The 17,101-nt window shown below is 33.3% G+C and overlaps 1 protein-coding gene across 5 annotated transcripts in view; it reads right to left on the bottom strand.

The window, feature by feature from the left end:
- The window catches only part of LOC131663040 (BTB/POZ domain-containing protein 17), a 355,591-nt gene extending 340,326 nt beyond the window's left edge, over positions 1-15,265 (bottom strand). Inside the window, exons 1-4 of one of the 5 annotated variants that reach the window (XR_009301821.1) lie at positions 15,153-15,265; positions 14,306-14,407; positions 12,816-12,984; positions 12,363-12,726 (exon numbers count right to left, since the gene is read on the bottom strand). The gene's annotated coding sequence lies outside the window, so the exon portion shown is untranslated. Of the gene's footprint in view, positions 1-4,960; positions 5,151-12,362; positions 12,727-12,815; positions 12,985-14,305; positions 14,408-14,625; positions 14,673-14,884; positions 15,124-15,152 lie in introns of those variants that run through there. The other 4 variants (XM_058933095.1, XM_058933094.1, XM_058933096.1 and 1 more) reach the window with 4 other exon arrangements.
- Between the last annotated feature and the right edge of the window lie 1,836 nt (positions 15,266-17,101).

Below are 17,101 nucleotides of genomic sequence, written 5' to 3'. Positions count from 1 at the left end.
TTAGCAATGTGAAGTATTTCCAATTATCTATTATTATAAAGAAAATTCTAAATAAAAAAATATAAGTTCTATCTTCCTCTCAGATAGCTTAAAACACGATACTTCTGCTGCCTTTACAATTCAAAAGCAATTGATTTCAGAAATAAAAAACAAAATATTTTAAATGTTAAAAAATTGATATACATCATAGATGGTGCAAAGTAACTTTTCAAAAACCGATTTCAGATCGCTCATCTCATCGACCATAAAGAAGATTTTGGAATTGAAGTGGAATGACATTATTCCGTAACAGAACACGGTAAAAGTGGATGATGGTTTACGAGCTATAAAGAGAGACTTACCGAGCAAGTCTATGAGCTAAAGCATCTGAAGCAATTCTGAATTAAGAAGACCTTTTTCATTGAACAAGCAAACATTGCGAAAACAAAACGTACAAATTCTTTTTTATAATAAGGTAGACCATGATAAATCAACACGACACTTGAATAAAAGATTCTAAACGGTAGTACCCGAAATTTAAAAAAACCACTTGTTTACTATTTAACAACCAAAAACGGTAGTTATTAAACGATTTTCTAATGCTACTAAAAGAGTAGAATTTTATGCAAAAAACGCTTGGTATTTTATCCTTTAGAATCAAAAACAAAATAATTTTTTAAGAACTATTCCCAAAATGATGCAAAATATGAAAAATCTTATAATTTCCAAAAATCTTCTAAGACAAGAATAACTCTTTCAAATCCGAAATAATCTTCATGAAAATACCACTAACGATAAACCTTTTCTAAAATCGTTTTATCGCTCCAAGATACATAATATAATGTTTGAAATATAGAATCTGTATGTTATATTCCACTATAAGTAAGGCTATACTCATCTCAACTATAAAACACACATTCATATAGAGATTTTATAAAAACACGAGATTCGGGTTCGAAAACCTCAAAACATGATTATAACGCGTTTTTTATGATATTGAATATTTTACTATTACAAAGCTTCCTATAGAAGAATGAAATACGAAGATAAACATGGCATTTCTGTCAAAAAAGGAGCTGAAATAGTGAAAAATTTAAATAATTTAACCTTGTCTTTAAACAATTCCCCTTGAAATGACCTTGAAATTTAGCTTTTAGGCAAGGTTAGAACCGAGAACAGCATTCTATTCCTCTGTTAAAAATCACTGGAGAATGATAATGAGCTTTTTTTGTACACTACTTCGAGTCTCAGCCACGTAAAAGTGAATTTTTAGACTACTTTTTGAAGTTACGGACGAAAGGTGGCCTCATAGACTAAAACGAACGGTGTGTTCGTATTTAGCGGGAAAAAATACATGCAAATAAACTTTTTAACTATACGATTGAAAAGTCCGTGCAAAGTCAGAGAGATGGCGCTACTAGTGCGTATCGAGATTATTTTCAGTTAGTGGCATATCTTGGAAGAGCACACACCAAGTTTCAGCCATATCGGCAAATTACTTTGCGTTTTACATTCGTTTCAATCAAAGAAATCGAGTGGTTGTAAAAAAATGGACGAAAAAGAATTTCGTGTATTGATTAAACATTACTTTTTCAAAGGCAAAACGCCTCGGGAGATTAAACAGAAGCTTGATAAACATTATGGTGATTGTGCACCTTCGATTAGAATGGTTTATAAGTGGTTTCAAAATTTTCGGAGTGGCTATATTCGAATAAAAGACGCTGAACGTTCTGAACGCCCTGTTGAGGTTACCACTTCAGAAATCAATGATAAAATCCATGATATGGTGATGGCTGACTGAAGAGTGAAGGTGCGTGAGATTGCTAGTACTGTAGGCATCTCGAGCGAACGGGTACATAATATTTTGCACCAACATTTGGACATGAAAAAGCTATCCGCTAGATGGGTGCCGCGATTGCTCACGATTGACCAAAAACGAGATTGTGTGAAGTGTTGCAAGATTGGTTTGCAGCTGTTCCAGCAAAATCCGCAAGACTTTAAGCGTCATTTCATCACTGTAGATGAAACATGGATACATCACTACACTCCTGAGACCAAAGAACAGTCTAAACAATGGGTTACCAAGGGGGAATCTGCTTCGAAAAAGGTGAAGACAATTCCTTCGGCCGGGAAGGTTATGGCGACTGTCTTTTGGGATTCGCAAGGAATAATCTTCATCGACTATCTGGAAAAGGGTAAAACCATTACAGGCGAATATTATTCATCGTTATTGGTTCGTTTGAAAACCGAATTGCTAAAGAAACGTCCACGATTGGCCCACAAAAGATCCTCTTCCACTACGACAATGCGCCAGCTCGCGCCTCAGCAGTTGTGGCCGCAAAACTGATGGAGATAGGGTTCCAACTCGTTTCACATCCCCCCTATTCTCCAGACTTGGCTCCGTCGGACTACTATTTGTTCCCTAATATGAAAAAATGGCTGGCGGGGAAAAGATTTTATTCAAACGAGGAGGTGATTGCAGAAACGAATGCCTATTCTACAGGCTTGGACAAATCCTATTATTTGGAAGGGATTAACAAACTAGAGCAGCGTTGGATGAAGTGTATAAGCCTAAAAGGAGACTATGTTGAAAAATAAAAAAGATTTATTAAAAAAATCAAGCAGTTTTTATTTTTGCACGGACTTTTCAAACGACCCTCGTATTTTCTTGGCCCCTGCAAGTTTTAAAAACATTTAACTGCTATTTCGTAGTGATATCGGTGTATTATTGAATTTGCACCAGCCTCCATTTTGAGTTTTTTGAAAAGGCCATTCAGTAATAAAAAATAGATATATTAAGGTAAATTTTAAGCCCGTACACAAATTTTTGGGAGCCTTTGATTTCTGATTTTTGGAGAGAGTCGGTGGCCTTTTTGAGAAAGAATGCCCTATATATGTATATATATATACAGTGCCGGTCAGCCACTTTTACCCCCCCACGGGCAAAATCAGTCTAACTTCAAAGTTTTATATCTCTGGTAGAAATTAACGTATAGAGACGCGCGTGGGTGCGTTTGAAAGGTCTTTCGGAGAGCTTTCAAATGATATGACTCACGGTTGCCATCGATTGTTTTTTTAAATTTTGCAACAATTATGCAAAATTGAAAATTCTGAAATTTTTTTATTATTTTTGACAATTAGCCAATTTTGGAAAAAAAATCGTACGAAAATTTGAAGTACACCATTTTTTAGCTATTACCAAGCCCTATCTGAATCACTCATCAAAAATTTATTTTCGTCAAATATGACGCGCGCACGGGCATTTTTTCCTGGAAGTGACAGTTTTTTTCAACATTTTTTATCTCCGTCAAATTGTAACAATCGAAAAAATTTTATAGGAGAAAAAATGTTTGTTTTCTCACGTAGAATACTGCAATAATTTTCTTTTCGGTTTTTCGAAAAATTTTTTTTTTCGGTTTAAATTATTTTTCAAGGTCGAAAAAAAAAAGATTTTTTTTTTTATGTAATTTACGATACTTGTTATGTAGTATTATTGAATGGGTGGAAAAAATTTTTTTTTTGTGGTTTCTCATCTTTTTAGCGTACCGACTGTGAGAAAAAAAATTGAAAAAAACCGAAAAAAAAAATTTTATAAAAAAAAAATATATATATATATATAAATTTTGAAGTAAATTTACTCGATATGCCGAAATTTTAAGTATATCGAATTTATGAGGAATGTTTATGAGAAATCTCTTACCAAAGTCTAGACCACATTATTGAGAATCAGCTATAATTACCATAATCTCTATAACGTTAACGTAACAGCCACGCATTAGGTTGCTTGTTAGAAAATCAGAAATAATGTCACATATTTTGAAAATTGTGGAGATCTTAGACTTCCGCTTAATCTAATGACATATCTCGGAGTAGATGCGTTCAAATGCAATCCATTAAGATATCAGGATTTCGATACCTACAATTGTAGTTATTTTTGTTTGCAGTTTTTGTGAGAGGCTATATAACTGAAGACGCCGTAAAAAGTTATCAGTTATATTTAGACAGTCATGGAAGAATTATTCACATTTACTCTCTCGGGTAATTCTTCTCCACTGGAAGTGCAATATTTTCCACATATTGAACTATCAGAAAATGAAAGATACGTTTTGGCTTTAGTAAAATTTTTGAGATTCAACGCAATACCCAATATGGATATAAATAACAATAAATTTTACGTTGGTGGCAAACCACCTGTAATCTTACCAACGGGCAGTGATGAAACTGAAGATATTGATAAATTTCTTCATAAAACTTTAGAGTCTGAAATAAAAGTGAGTCTGAAATCAAAAAATAATACTTTACGTTGTGTTATTAAAAGGTCGGAAGATAACGATTTCCGTCCACAAGATTCCATTGGTCAAGTACTGGAATTTGCACTAAATAAACAAGAAAAAAATAACTTTCATCATTCGAATCTTCCAGTAAAAATTGTCAAAGTAAATGCACTGAGAGTTGAGTGTAACACCTCAGGTGCAAATATGGTTCACGATATTTATATATATATATATTTTATAATATATTAACTTAACTTTTTTTATAATATATTAATTAGGATATAAAATTATCGAAGTTCCTTCTAATATGATTTATCATCTAGTTACTGTAATGTGCATAGATAATCTGCAATTACTTATCGTCGACCAAGACAGAAATTTAATAAACTTTCGAGATGAAGTGATAACAATTAGATTACATCTGAAACGTACGTGATGGGAATCGTTTACAATTTAAACAGTAGTGGCAGCTATATAAGCAATAAAATATACAAACCAACCATCAGTCGTCCATTGAAAGTAAAAGCGACAACACGGCGAATTCCGATTGTCAATCGTCATCGGAAAGCGAAAGCATTGACACATCAAAGCATAAAGTTCCTAAAATGTCTCGGCTTAAAAGTAATTTCTGGTTGAAAGTAACTTGCATTAATTTTTGCTGCTTTCAACGAAATGATGGAGAAAGTTCTAGAAATACAGTCACTTACCGCCTTTGATGAATCCTTGGCTTATTATGAGATTCATACTCATCAACCATACACCAAAACATCTTTCAAACATAGCGATAAAATTCGTATATTACTCCAACATCAAGACTTGTGTCTTTTACCATCTTGTAACTCATTGCATATTTGTGGTAGATTGTATGATGAAAAGAATGCAGTCTTAACGAATACTCTATTTGTGAACAACGTCATCTATTACTTGTTTGAGAAAATTAGGTATGAGCTTAATACGATAGCAATCAATAAATGCAAAAAGTTTCTCTAACAACCAATGGATAGATAACAAAAAATGATCAGAAAATAATCAACGAGGATGGATATTTCGATGTCACTATTCCTTTAAACTTCATTCTCGGACTTGCTGAAGATTACCGCAAAGTATTGGTAAACATGAAGCATGAACTATTTCTCACAAGATCGAGCAGTAATTTAAATGCCATTATTCAAACAACAAAATTAGTGGAACTCGAAACAATCATTGAAAACTTCAAGATCGATATAACGTGCATCAAATGGCTTCAGTCTTACGTTACTGCATCGAATATTTAAAAAATTCGTCTATTTGATTGTCTGAAAAGATAAAAAACCATTTCAGTGAGTTTTTGTAGTTAGGAATTATATGGCTATTTCAAACAGTTTAAAACTTCAAATCACCAATTTTGTTCAAAGTTGGTAGACTTGTTATCTATACAGAGGTCAACATCTGTGCAGAGTTTTAGATCAAAATATTGATAAGGGGCCGACTTATCAACTGTTGAAAAAATATTGGACTTTTTTTTATTAATTCGATTTCTCGGAGACTAATAAAGATATGGACATGATTATTTTTATAAAAGACGCGGAAAGAGTTTCACTTTTAAAATGTAAATAATAAAATACGAAATCATTTATTTATGCCATTGTTATAAACAATTTTTTCAAAAAATCGACGATATCTCAAAAAACGATATTTTTTTTTTAATTTTTGCACCATCGTGTTCCTTGTCATTTTTTACATAAGAAACCGTTGAGAAAATCGAGTGCCCGCTATTAGGATTAAGATAGCACTAAAATGAAACGAACCGCGCGCTAGCCGCTCGGCCGTCTGCTACTCGTGCGGTTCCAACGTTGCTTGCTGCAATTGCCTTCTTTAAAGAATAAATAATTTCATATTCTAACAGGCTATATGTATTTATTTAAATAATATATAAATGTATTAATTAAGTTAGTAATGTAAATGAACTATTTTTTTATACAATCTGATATAATATTGAAATTAAACATTTGCTCTCTGCGTTTGAATGGGCTTGAGACCGATGCATATTTAGGATGCGGCCGCATTAAAAATGTTTTTTTGTCGAACCTACACCATAATACTATTAATAAGTTATTTACAAGTAATTTTACAAAAAAAACCTTTAAATTATGCGTCTTATTTCAAATTCAGAAGAGTATGAAGTTTTTCTTACTTTAATTTCCGTTGTATTGTCATCACTAACTGGAATGAATGCATGCAGTGATTGTGTTCCTTGCATAGTAAGAGCATCTTTTAATTGACTATACATGCTACTTTCAAAAATTTCATATTCTTCTTGACTACAGTAAATAAACGTTATTTTAGGCATAGCTAGCTTCGCCCATTTGTAAAATTCCGCAGAATTACTTATGATTTTACCGAGCAAGCTTTCTCGTCGAGCTAATCTTTTTATACCTCCACCAATTCCATTACACGGACTTTTACGATGACAATTTGCAAAAAAATGCCACTCTGCTCTAATAGAATAAATGCTGTAATGTCGAACTAAGTTTAGAAAATTTTTATACTGGCTTCCGGCACCGTCACTAACATAAATAATTTTTTTTACAGTATTTTGAAATGTATTTTTGATACAACTTATTTTTGTATACAACGGAAATTAAAGTAAACAAAACTTCATACTCTTCTGAATTTGAAATAAGACGCATAACTGAAAGGGTTTTTTTTTGTAAAATTACTTGTAAATAACTTATTAAGAGTATTATGGTGTAGGTCCGATAAAAAAACATTTTTAATGCGGCCGCATCCTAAATATGCGTCTGTCTCAAGCCCGCTCGAACGCAGAGAGCAAATATTTAATTTCAATATTATATCAGATTGTATAAAAAAATAGTTCATTAACATTACTTACTTAATTAATACATTTATATATTATTTAAATAAATACTTATAGACTGTTAGAATATGAAATTATTTATTCTTTAAAAAAGGCAATTGCAGCAAGCAACGTTGGAACCGCACGAGTAGCAGACGGTCGAGCGGCTAGCGCGCGGTTCGTTTCATTTTAGTGCCATCTTAATCCTAATAGCGGGCACTCGATTTCCTCAACGGTTTCTTATGTAAAAACTGACAAGGAACACGATGGTACAAAAATTAAAAAAAAAATATCGTTTTTTGAGATATCTTCGATTTTTTGAAAAAATTGTTTATAACAATGGTATAAATAAATGATTTGGTATTTTATTATTTAAATTTTAAAAGTGAAACTCTTTCTGCGTCTTTTAAAAAAAGAATCATGTCCATATCTTTATTAGTCTCCGAGAAATCGAATTAATAAAAAAAGTCCAATATTTTTTCAACATTTGATAAGTCGGCCCCTTATCAATATTTTGATCTAAAACTCTGCACAGATGTTGACCTCTGTATAGATAACAAGTCTACCAACTTTGAACAAAAATGGTGATTTGAAGTTTTGAACTGTTTGAAATAGCCAAGAATTGCCCTAATGCTACCTATGAACATAAGTCATGTATGGATAGTTTGTATTCTGTACAAAATACGAGATCTGTCCGGAAAGTATCGGGCCTACGTTTATATCTTCGCGCCATAGTGTTCGAGCGACCTCTACCGGACAGAAACGTCAACAGTAAAGCCTCACGAATCTATTGGTTACTTACTGACACCTGCCGGACGTATAGTTCATGCGCAGCGTGTCTTTGTTTACAGTGCCTTTTTCGCGTTCTTCGGATTTTGATATTGTCAAAAATGACTGAAAAACAAGATCAACGAATTTGCATCAAATTTTGCTTTCAACTCGGAAAAACGAGTTCGGAAACTATTGGAATGATGCAAAAGGCCTTCGGAAGCGAGTGTATGAGCAAAACACGAATAAAAGAGTGGTATAAACGGTTCAAGGATGGTTGCACTTCTGTCGATAGTGATTTTCGTTTCGGCCAACCATCGACGACAAAAACCGCAGATAATATTGAGCGGGTGCGACTTGCAGTCGAACAAGATCGTCGTATGACTGTGCGAGAACTAGAAGAAGACCTTGGGATACCAAAAACGGTTAAAACGAAATTTAACCGAAAATTTAGGAATGAAACACGTGTGTGCAAAATTCATCCCAAAATTGCTCACAGCAGAGTAGACGAACATTCACTTAGAAATCGCTCTGGACAATCTGGAAATGGTCAATAATGATGATAATGTGCTTAGAAAAGTTATTACAGCTGATGAATCATGGGTTTATGGTTATGATCCTGAAATAAAACAACAATCTTCACAGTGGAAGCATTCTGAATCACCAAGACCAAAAAAAGCACGTCAAAGTCGGAGCAATATTAAGTTAATGTTGATTGTTTTTTTCGATTGTGAAGGTGTTGTACATCACGAGTATGCACCAACAGGTCAGACAATCAATAAAGAATACTACGTTCAAATTTTAAAACATTTGCGTGATGCAGTAAGAAGAAAACGGCCGCACTTTTGAGAAAGTGGTGACTGGCTTCTCCATCACGATAATGCGCCAGCTTATTCATCCAATCTTGTGCAGCAGTTTTTGAGCAAACACAATATCGCATTGCTTCGACAACTTCCATACAGTCCCTACATAGCCCCTTGTGAATTTTGGCTGTTTCCAAAACTAAAAAAACCACTCAAAGGACACCGATTCGATGACAAAACAACGGTTGAAAACAATGCGACGAGTGTACTTTAGACTATTCCTAAAAGTGAGTTTCAGGACTGTTTTGAAAAGTGGAAACATCGATGGAACCGTGTTATTCAATCAAGTGGGGATTACTTTGAAGGATGCCACCCACAAGATGATAAAGAATAACGCTAGCACGAAAATATAAAGGTAGGCCCGATACTTTCCAGACAGACCTCGTAAACCTTATTATCATTGGCATATTGAAAGATACAGAGTTGAATTTTAATGTGGTTTTGGAAAAAAATTATTATAAAATCGTTGAATTTGAATAAAACGAAATTTTGTAGCATCAATTTCAAAAGTATTTCAAAAAAGCTACGAAATGTTTTTGTTTTATTTTTTCTATGATTTTTTTTTGCAAAACGGCAAGTACATAAAGATGAGCAAAGATTTTTGATAATTCTTTTTTTATGATACCGTTAAAATAAAATTATTTAAAGTAATGTTTAAATACGTATTACGAAAGAATTTAGAATGACCTTTTAAATCAGCTCCCGCTGAGCTCTGCAAGTTGATTTTTAACTGAGATATAAAACTTAAAAATTTTAGTAATTTTGTGTTTGGATTGGCAAAAAATTTTGATCAAGAGTGTATTTCCAGTGGGGGTCGATTCCATCTCGATTCATGGAAAGCTCTATGGGTACCTGTTACTGAATAAATTGGAGTATTTTTATATTATTGTAAATGAAAAATAAGAGAAAAAATGCAGTTTTCCGAAAAAGTGCATATTTAAGAAAATTTTTTTTCCTTAAAAATGCCATATTTTTTGCAGTGAATTTTTTCATAGATTCGTTTAATCAATATCTGTAAGTACGTAGTTATAAAATTATCGGTTTTCACTTTTTTCGTCTGATAAAAAATATTGAAAAAATTTTTTTTCGGTATGAATGTACACAATAACACATGCATTTATGATGACTAGTATGTTTGGAAAAAAAGCGCATAAAATTTTCGTTGGATATATTTATTAGGTCATAAAAACTATCGAGTTTTAGATTTCTTTGTTTTTTTTACTCTGTTTACAATTCTCCTCAGCTCTTCTTAATTTGGTTACATTTCTTTACAGATTTGCTTATCGATTTTCGTTGCTTTTGAGATTTTTTTTATTGTCTTCAACTTATACCCAAAGGTATGCAGTAGTTCTGACTGTGAAGCATGTAGTTTATCCTACGGAAATCACACTCTTCCACATGCGTATTATTGAATACCTTGAACTTTGTTACATATATTTCTTTCTTCCATTTTACTATTGCGAAACTTTTCGACTTTTTTTTCATATAAATAATCCTAATTGATGTTGTATATTTCTTAAGTTCGTTAACAAAACTTTCAAAAGTTTTTATAGCGTCAATTTCTATATTGCGTAAATTATGCGTTGCTGCGTAATCCTGTACCAAACCTTCTACAACGTCAACAGCACCTTTGCCATGACCAGAAGCAAACAATACCCATCTTTTATTAATAGTTGATTTTTAGTATTGATGTATTTTGGAATTACTTGCAGCGCCAAGAGATATTAAAGTTATTGCATCAATGAAAGTATAATTAATACGTAGTAGATTAATTAGTCCATCAAAGATTTTTTTCATTGTTAATAAAGCATGAGAATAATTGTGTTTCATAAATTTTTGCTAATTACTGTCAAGCTTTTTGTGACGTTACTTATATAGCACACAACAGTAAAACTAAAAATTTGCTTATGTACCGAATGATTGCCGTGTACTGCATTTTTTAATATCACTGACCAATTTTCTAAAAAACCGATGTGCAACACTAAATGTCGGCAATTTGTTTTGATACTTTCTTTTTCAGCTTTTATTCGGCTTTATTACACTTCTTCAATTCTAAAATATGATGTAACAGTAACAGTGTAATTTGCAATCGCGTTTTTGAAAGTACAAACAGGTAAGGTTTTAGATTCCAAATTACGTTTGTTCCAAAGTGCGAAAGTTATATCTTTTTCAAACTGTAATTCATCGATTCCTAATATTTCAAAAGAAATGTTCTTAAAGTCAGGGCATAATTTGCATTCTTGAAAGTAACATGCCTATATTGGTAAGGAGCATAGCACGGTGGGTCTGAGCGACATTTAAATAAAAGTGAAAGCAGGTTCCAATTTTTTGCATATTTCGGTAAAAATACTAATAATTAGAAGATCCCAGAAAGAATTTAAAAAAATCCGTGAGCCCTTTATGAAAAAATCGATTTTTAAAAGTTTTTATCAAACAAAAAAAATAAAAAAATAATTTTGGTTGTGGTTGATGGTATTAATAAATAAATCAATATTTTTTCGATATTTCCACAGATGCACATTTAATAATAAAAAATTCAACACCAGCATTTTAAAAATTAATTTTTTTTTATTTATTGACTGTTTTTACTAATTTTTATCTCTCTATTCTCCCATACACAATCATATTAATGGAGAAACACATGTATATATAAATATCAGTGTTTATTAATAGTATACATACGATAAGGACATAGCAGTATTGTAAACATGTGTGTTTACAGCGCGCACCTGTATCTAAGGAAGTAGTAGCTAGAATAGCGTGCTCAAAAGTTTTCACAGTTGTCTCAGCTTGATTGAACGATCAACAATGAAATCTGCCAGTAATAGTGTTCTCGTGATAAGAAATACAATAAGAATTTTGTTGTAGTTAACGTTCTGTGTTTCTTCAAAATAATTGAATTAGCAACATGAAGCGACGTGCACTAACGCACTCTGAGAATCGTTCGAAAATTTGTTTGGTTTGTCAGAAAAAGAAGGCTAGTACTACACACAGCATTCGGTAACCAATCATCTTCAATGTTGTAACTCACTAAATTCTCCAATTTCTCGAGAAACTTTTCACAAATTTTTTTCAGTTTAGCCTTCTTTTTAGCTACTACTTTTTGCTACTACTTCCTTAGATACAGGTGCGCGCTGTAAACACACATGTTTACAATACTGCTATATCCTTATCGTATGTATACTATTAATAAACACTGATATTTAAATATACGAGTACATGTGTTTCTCCATTAATATGATTGTGTATGGGAGAATAGAGAGATAAAAATTAATAAAAACAGTCAATAAATAAAAAAAAATTAATTTTTAAAATGCTGGTGTTGAATTTTTTATTATTAAATGTGCATCTGTGGAAATATCGAAAAAATATTGATTTATTTATTAATACCATCAACCACAACCAAAATTATTTTTTTATTTTTTTTGTTTGATAAAAATTTTTAAAAATCGATTTTTTCAAAAAGGGCTCAGGGATTTTTTTTAATTCTTTCTGGGATCTTCTAATTATTAGTATTTTTACCGAAATTTGCAAAAAAATTGGAACCTGCTTTCACTTTTATTTAAATGTCGCTCAGACCCACCGTGATAGTACAGATGATAAAATTTTAGAACGTATACTTGAAGGTCAACAGCATTTCGACCGATAAAATTTTTCAAACCAATCAAGAATAATTCAAAATTGGTACAATTAATACACAAGCACACATCATTGAATGGATTAATCAGGACAAACTTTGGACGCATAGAGTAGAATTTTGATTTACTAATTTTTATTCTAGAACTTTCTTCTTTCAAAATTTGATACACTTTTTTCATACTTCTTGTCAAGAAACGTGTGACCTTTTTAACTTTTACGCCGATTTCAGTCATAGTAATCACGTCTAATTTATTCGGACTTTGTCTCGAGCAGTTAAAGTCATCATTCAAAAAATACTGCATAACTATTTCTGTCGTTTTTTTTCCCAATGGATGCTCATTACGTTTATCTGGTTCACACTAAATACCTATAATTCATAGTAATAGAATAATGCCTATAATAAATTAACGAGATAGTTAAGAATATAATTTTAACATTATATTTTGAAAATATTACCTTTATTTGAAACAATCTTTCTTGTTTTATCAATCATGTAAATAGTCGTTTGCGGAAAAATCGTCATAATTTTAAATTTCATTAATGAAGGAGTTAGAATTATGAATAATTTGAGAAATTTCTTGTCAGAGAACTTTGATTGCAGAAAGCCTGCATAATCTCCAACTTTCTGAAAATTCAGTTTTCCGTTATTATACACACATTTTTTGTGGACTCCAAAATAATCTAGATATTTCATTCGCATTGTTGAATAAATATCGATGCCTGACATGCTGATAAGTTAAGAGACGTAAATTAACCGTAATTTCTAGATATATACAACGAATATTTACACAGGGATCATTGATAGTGTACACAAACATATAATATCACTGGAAGGTATCAATGATAGCGTACATAAACATATTACATCACTGTAATAATTTCCACGAAAATCAACACAGGCTAAGTAGTAAACATCTAAATATTTTATTGCTATAGGTCACTTAATTTACTCATTGTACAACTGTATAAATGCTCGTATGTTTCAGACCAAAAATGAAAAATAATTTTTTTTTAAATATTTTTTATTCGCCGAAAAAACCAAAGACCGAGAATTTCATAAATACGTACTTGAATATATTGGGCAAAGAATCTACAAAAAAAATTTACCGCAAAAAAAATATATTTTTTCATATTTTTAAAAGATGCACTTTTTCGGAAAAATGTATTTTTTCTCCCGGAAATGCACTTTTACATATTTTTAGTAATGTAGTTGTAAAAGCTTTCATTTACTAGACCATAAGAAATAGGATTCATTAAATTATATCTAAAAATAAATAAAATGTACGTCATCGAAAGTCAGTTAAACAAATTTTTTTTTAACTTTTTTCATTTTGCATTGAATTTTGAAAATGTATGTATAATGCAATTACGTATTTTAAGATGAAAAGAAAAACAGGTCTCCTTATTTTTCATTTCAAATAATATAAAAAAACTTCAAATTCATTCGGTAACAAGTACTCATGGAGCTCTGTATGGAGATGGAATCGGCCTGGAATGTGTATTGCTTTTAACAGAACAAACATTTAATTCTATGTAATTTTATCATTATATCTATACCTTGCAAGAATCAAGTATTTTTTCTGACATAATCTAGTAGTTAAATATGGCTATCGTATAACTAATTAACATACAGCAATAATTTTTTCATATTGATTCATTTTTAGCCTTAATAAATATATAAATAAATAGATATTTACATATTTGAACATCAAATTTATTAATAATTTATAAATTTATTTTTCAGACAATGAAATAGTTCAAAATTGTAACAAAATTTTTATGATAATTTATGTCTATTAAATTACTAAATTTTTAGATAATGATGTATAAATATACATATAATACTAGGAAATTTATTATTATTTCAGGATAAAAGAATGAATAAGCCGATATTTCCATGAATTTTCAGTAAATGATACATTGATATTCTGTTTAAATTTACTTACAAGTATCCATGTAAAATTATCAATAAAAAATTAATACAAGAATCTAGATAAGTTCTACATAACTTCTTAACAAGTATTTTCATTAACTCAGCAAATCTGAAACTAAACATATTTTAGTTATAAAATATGTTTTCAAAAAGTTGTGCGTGTGTGTGTGTGTGTGTGTACATATATGCATACAATATCATCCATTAACCTTATAAGGGTGATTATTGTTTAATTAATAATGTGAAATCAATAATGTGTAATAATAATTGGTTTTCAGATTTTAAACCTTATTGTATTAGATTGAATTGAAAGGAGTATACTTGATTGGATACCTGTTGTTTTTAATGAACATTGTTAATATAATATAGAACTATTAACCATTTAAAATACGTATTAAAATTAATATTAGATGTGAACATTTATTGAATGAACTTAAAAAATCATTATTTAAAAATATTCCAAGAATTAGAAAGATACTTTAATAAATTATTAGGAATTATAGTTTAATAAAATCTTAGTAATTTTTTAATTTTCTTAATTTAACTGTAATAATTACTCAGAAAGTATTTTAAAATTACTATGATGTTGTACCTCTCATATATTAGTAACAGATCAATAAAGTAAAATAAATATATGAATCAATAGACAGTACAGAAATATAAAAACTAAGATAGAAGAATAGTAATGATAATCAGTTTTATTAATTAATCAGGAAGCCACAGATTAATAGAAAAACACTATACAATTTTTAAATATTTTACTCGAGTGGTAATAACACACGTAATATTGAAATTAATTATATATATATCCATGTGTTTTTTTATTGAATGCTTAAGAACGTAACATTTACAACGTATACCTTAGCGAACTAGCCAATGCAGAATATCCTTGAATTAACCTCTTGAAAACAAAAACTCTAAATATTTACAGGAACAAGTACCTCATGCCATGTTTGTGACTGTACATATCAACTGACGTTTTGAACCCCCCCCCCCCCCCCCACCCGTTCCGGCCTGCATAATTACTGTAAAATAAAATTAAAATATACAAGCCGATAGATTTTTAATTGCCCAATTCGATTATGTCCGTAGATTTTTTTGCTCAACTCTAGTTTCACCGTAATAAATTAATAATAATCAGTTTACCATCTGCGACTTCAAACTTCAATATCTTACTTATCATTCAATATTTTTAACTTCCTGAAGTACTAAAAAATTGCCCCTCAGCCGATTTAATTTGCCCAGCTAATGACATTTTTAAATACTTAATAATTTATTTATTTATTCATTTATTTATATACGATGCTTATAGGCTGCGCGATTTTTGCACCGCGCATGCGCAGCTCCATAAAGGTGCTATCGCAATTCGCGTCGTAAGGAAACGTCGTCATTCGCCATCTTTTATCTTTAGCGTGTTTGCCACGTAAAGTTTTGGAGTTTTGGAGCATGATCATATTTTAGAGCAAGGAACAAAAAGCGAAAATGTGTGTGACGAAAATATTAATGAGGTAAAAATATACTATAACATATATTGATTTATTTTTTTACATGCCCAACCTCACGTGCCTCCAGGAGTTTACAAGCCCATCTTGCTGGGGGACCCGTGGGTGGTTGCAGACCCACTGTTGCTGGCCGCAGGCCTCCCTTGGCCCGGGGCACTGGGTCGAGCTCTCCGTCATTGCTGCGCTCGACCCTTGGGCCTGCACACCCTGGTCCTGCGTGGACTGAGACCGACGACCCTCTTCGGACGGGCCGTCGGTCTGGGTGGACGCTTCCCGGGTCGAGGGCTTGGATGTTTGGGCCCTTATACCTTCCCGGAGGAAGTCGTCCACCCGCTGGCGCGAGCGGCCCTCGCGAGCGGCCACCTCGACCTGGGCCCGGACGAACCTACGGAGGTCGCCGATCAGCCGATCAGAGGCCAGGGCCTCTTCACTGATGACCAGCTTCCTCTCCATCTGTAAAAGAGAAGAAGTGGGGTTAAGGGATTTCTCAGGCTCAGCCCTTAACCTACCCGTCGCCGTGTGACGCTCGACGCTATTGTTTACGAGGGCGCCCCGGTCCCCGGCGCTTTCCTCGCGAACATGGCCCATTTGCGGGGGTAGCTGGCAGTACCACCTTCCGCACGCGCTGAGCGGTTCGACGTGGTCTGCCCCTTCCCCTGTCCGCATTGCCATCCAGGTCGTCTCCACCTGGTTCCCGAGGTTCGCACGCGGGGTTCTTGCGCGGCCTACCTCGGCCTCGCTTAGCCGGCGCCTCGATCGGTACCTCTGGAGCCGCCGCGGGTTTCTCACGCTCGTTCGCGGGGGCTGCATTCGCGACGCGCTCGCATATCGGATCCTCGCTGGATTCCTCGATTTTCGCTGGCGGGTCGCCTACGCCCTCCTCTTCCTCCAACGGTGTTGAGTCCCCGCCTCCTGGTTCCTCGTTGTCCTCATCCGAGAATGGACCGAAATAGGGCTTGAGGTCCTTGGCGTGGATCAGCTCGGGCAACTCTTCCTGCTGGTTACCTAGGCGATAGGTATTCGTCCCACATACTTCCTGAATTACGTAGGGGCCAGCATACTTCGGCGCCAACTTCGCCGAAACGCCCTGAGCTGCGGAAGACAAGATGCGGTTCCGCTTCCACACCCAGTCCCCAACCCTAAAGTCGGCCTGACGTCTCCTCCGGTTGTAATAGACCGCCTGACGGGCCGCCTCCTCCCTGGACTTAGCGCCAGCGCGTTCCCACAAATTGGGTAACTGGTGCATGTGCTCGCCCCATTCGGTCAGTTCTTGGCCCTCGGAAGCTTCCCGAGCTAACTGATCCTGG

This window comes from Phymastichus coffea, unplaced genomic scaffold, assembly GCF_024137745.1.
Source record: "Phymastichus coffea isolate CEN01 unplaced genomic scaffold, Cenicafe_Pcof_1.1 PCOF00030, whole genome shotgun sequence".
Taxonomy (NCBI): domain Eukaryota; kingdom Metazoa; phylum Arthropoda; class Insecta; order Hymenoptera; family Eulophidae; genus Phymastichus; species Phymastichus coffea.
Note: the sequence above shows the minus strand (reverse complement) of the source record. Positions and strands in the feature narration are given on the sequence as shown.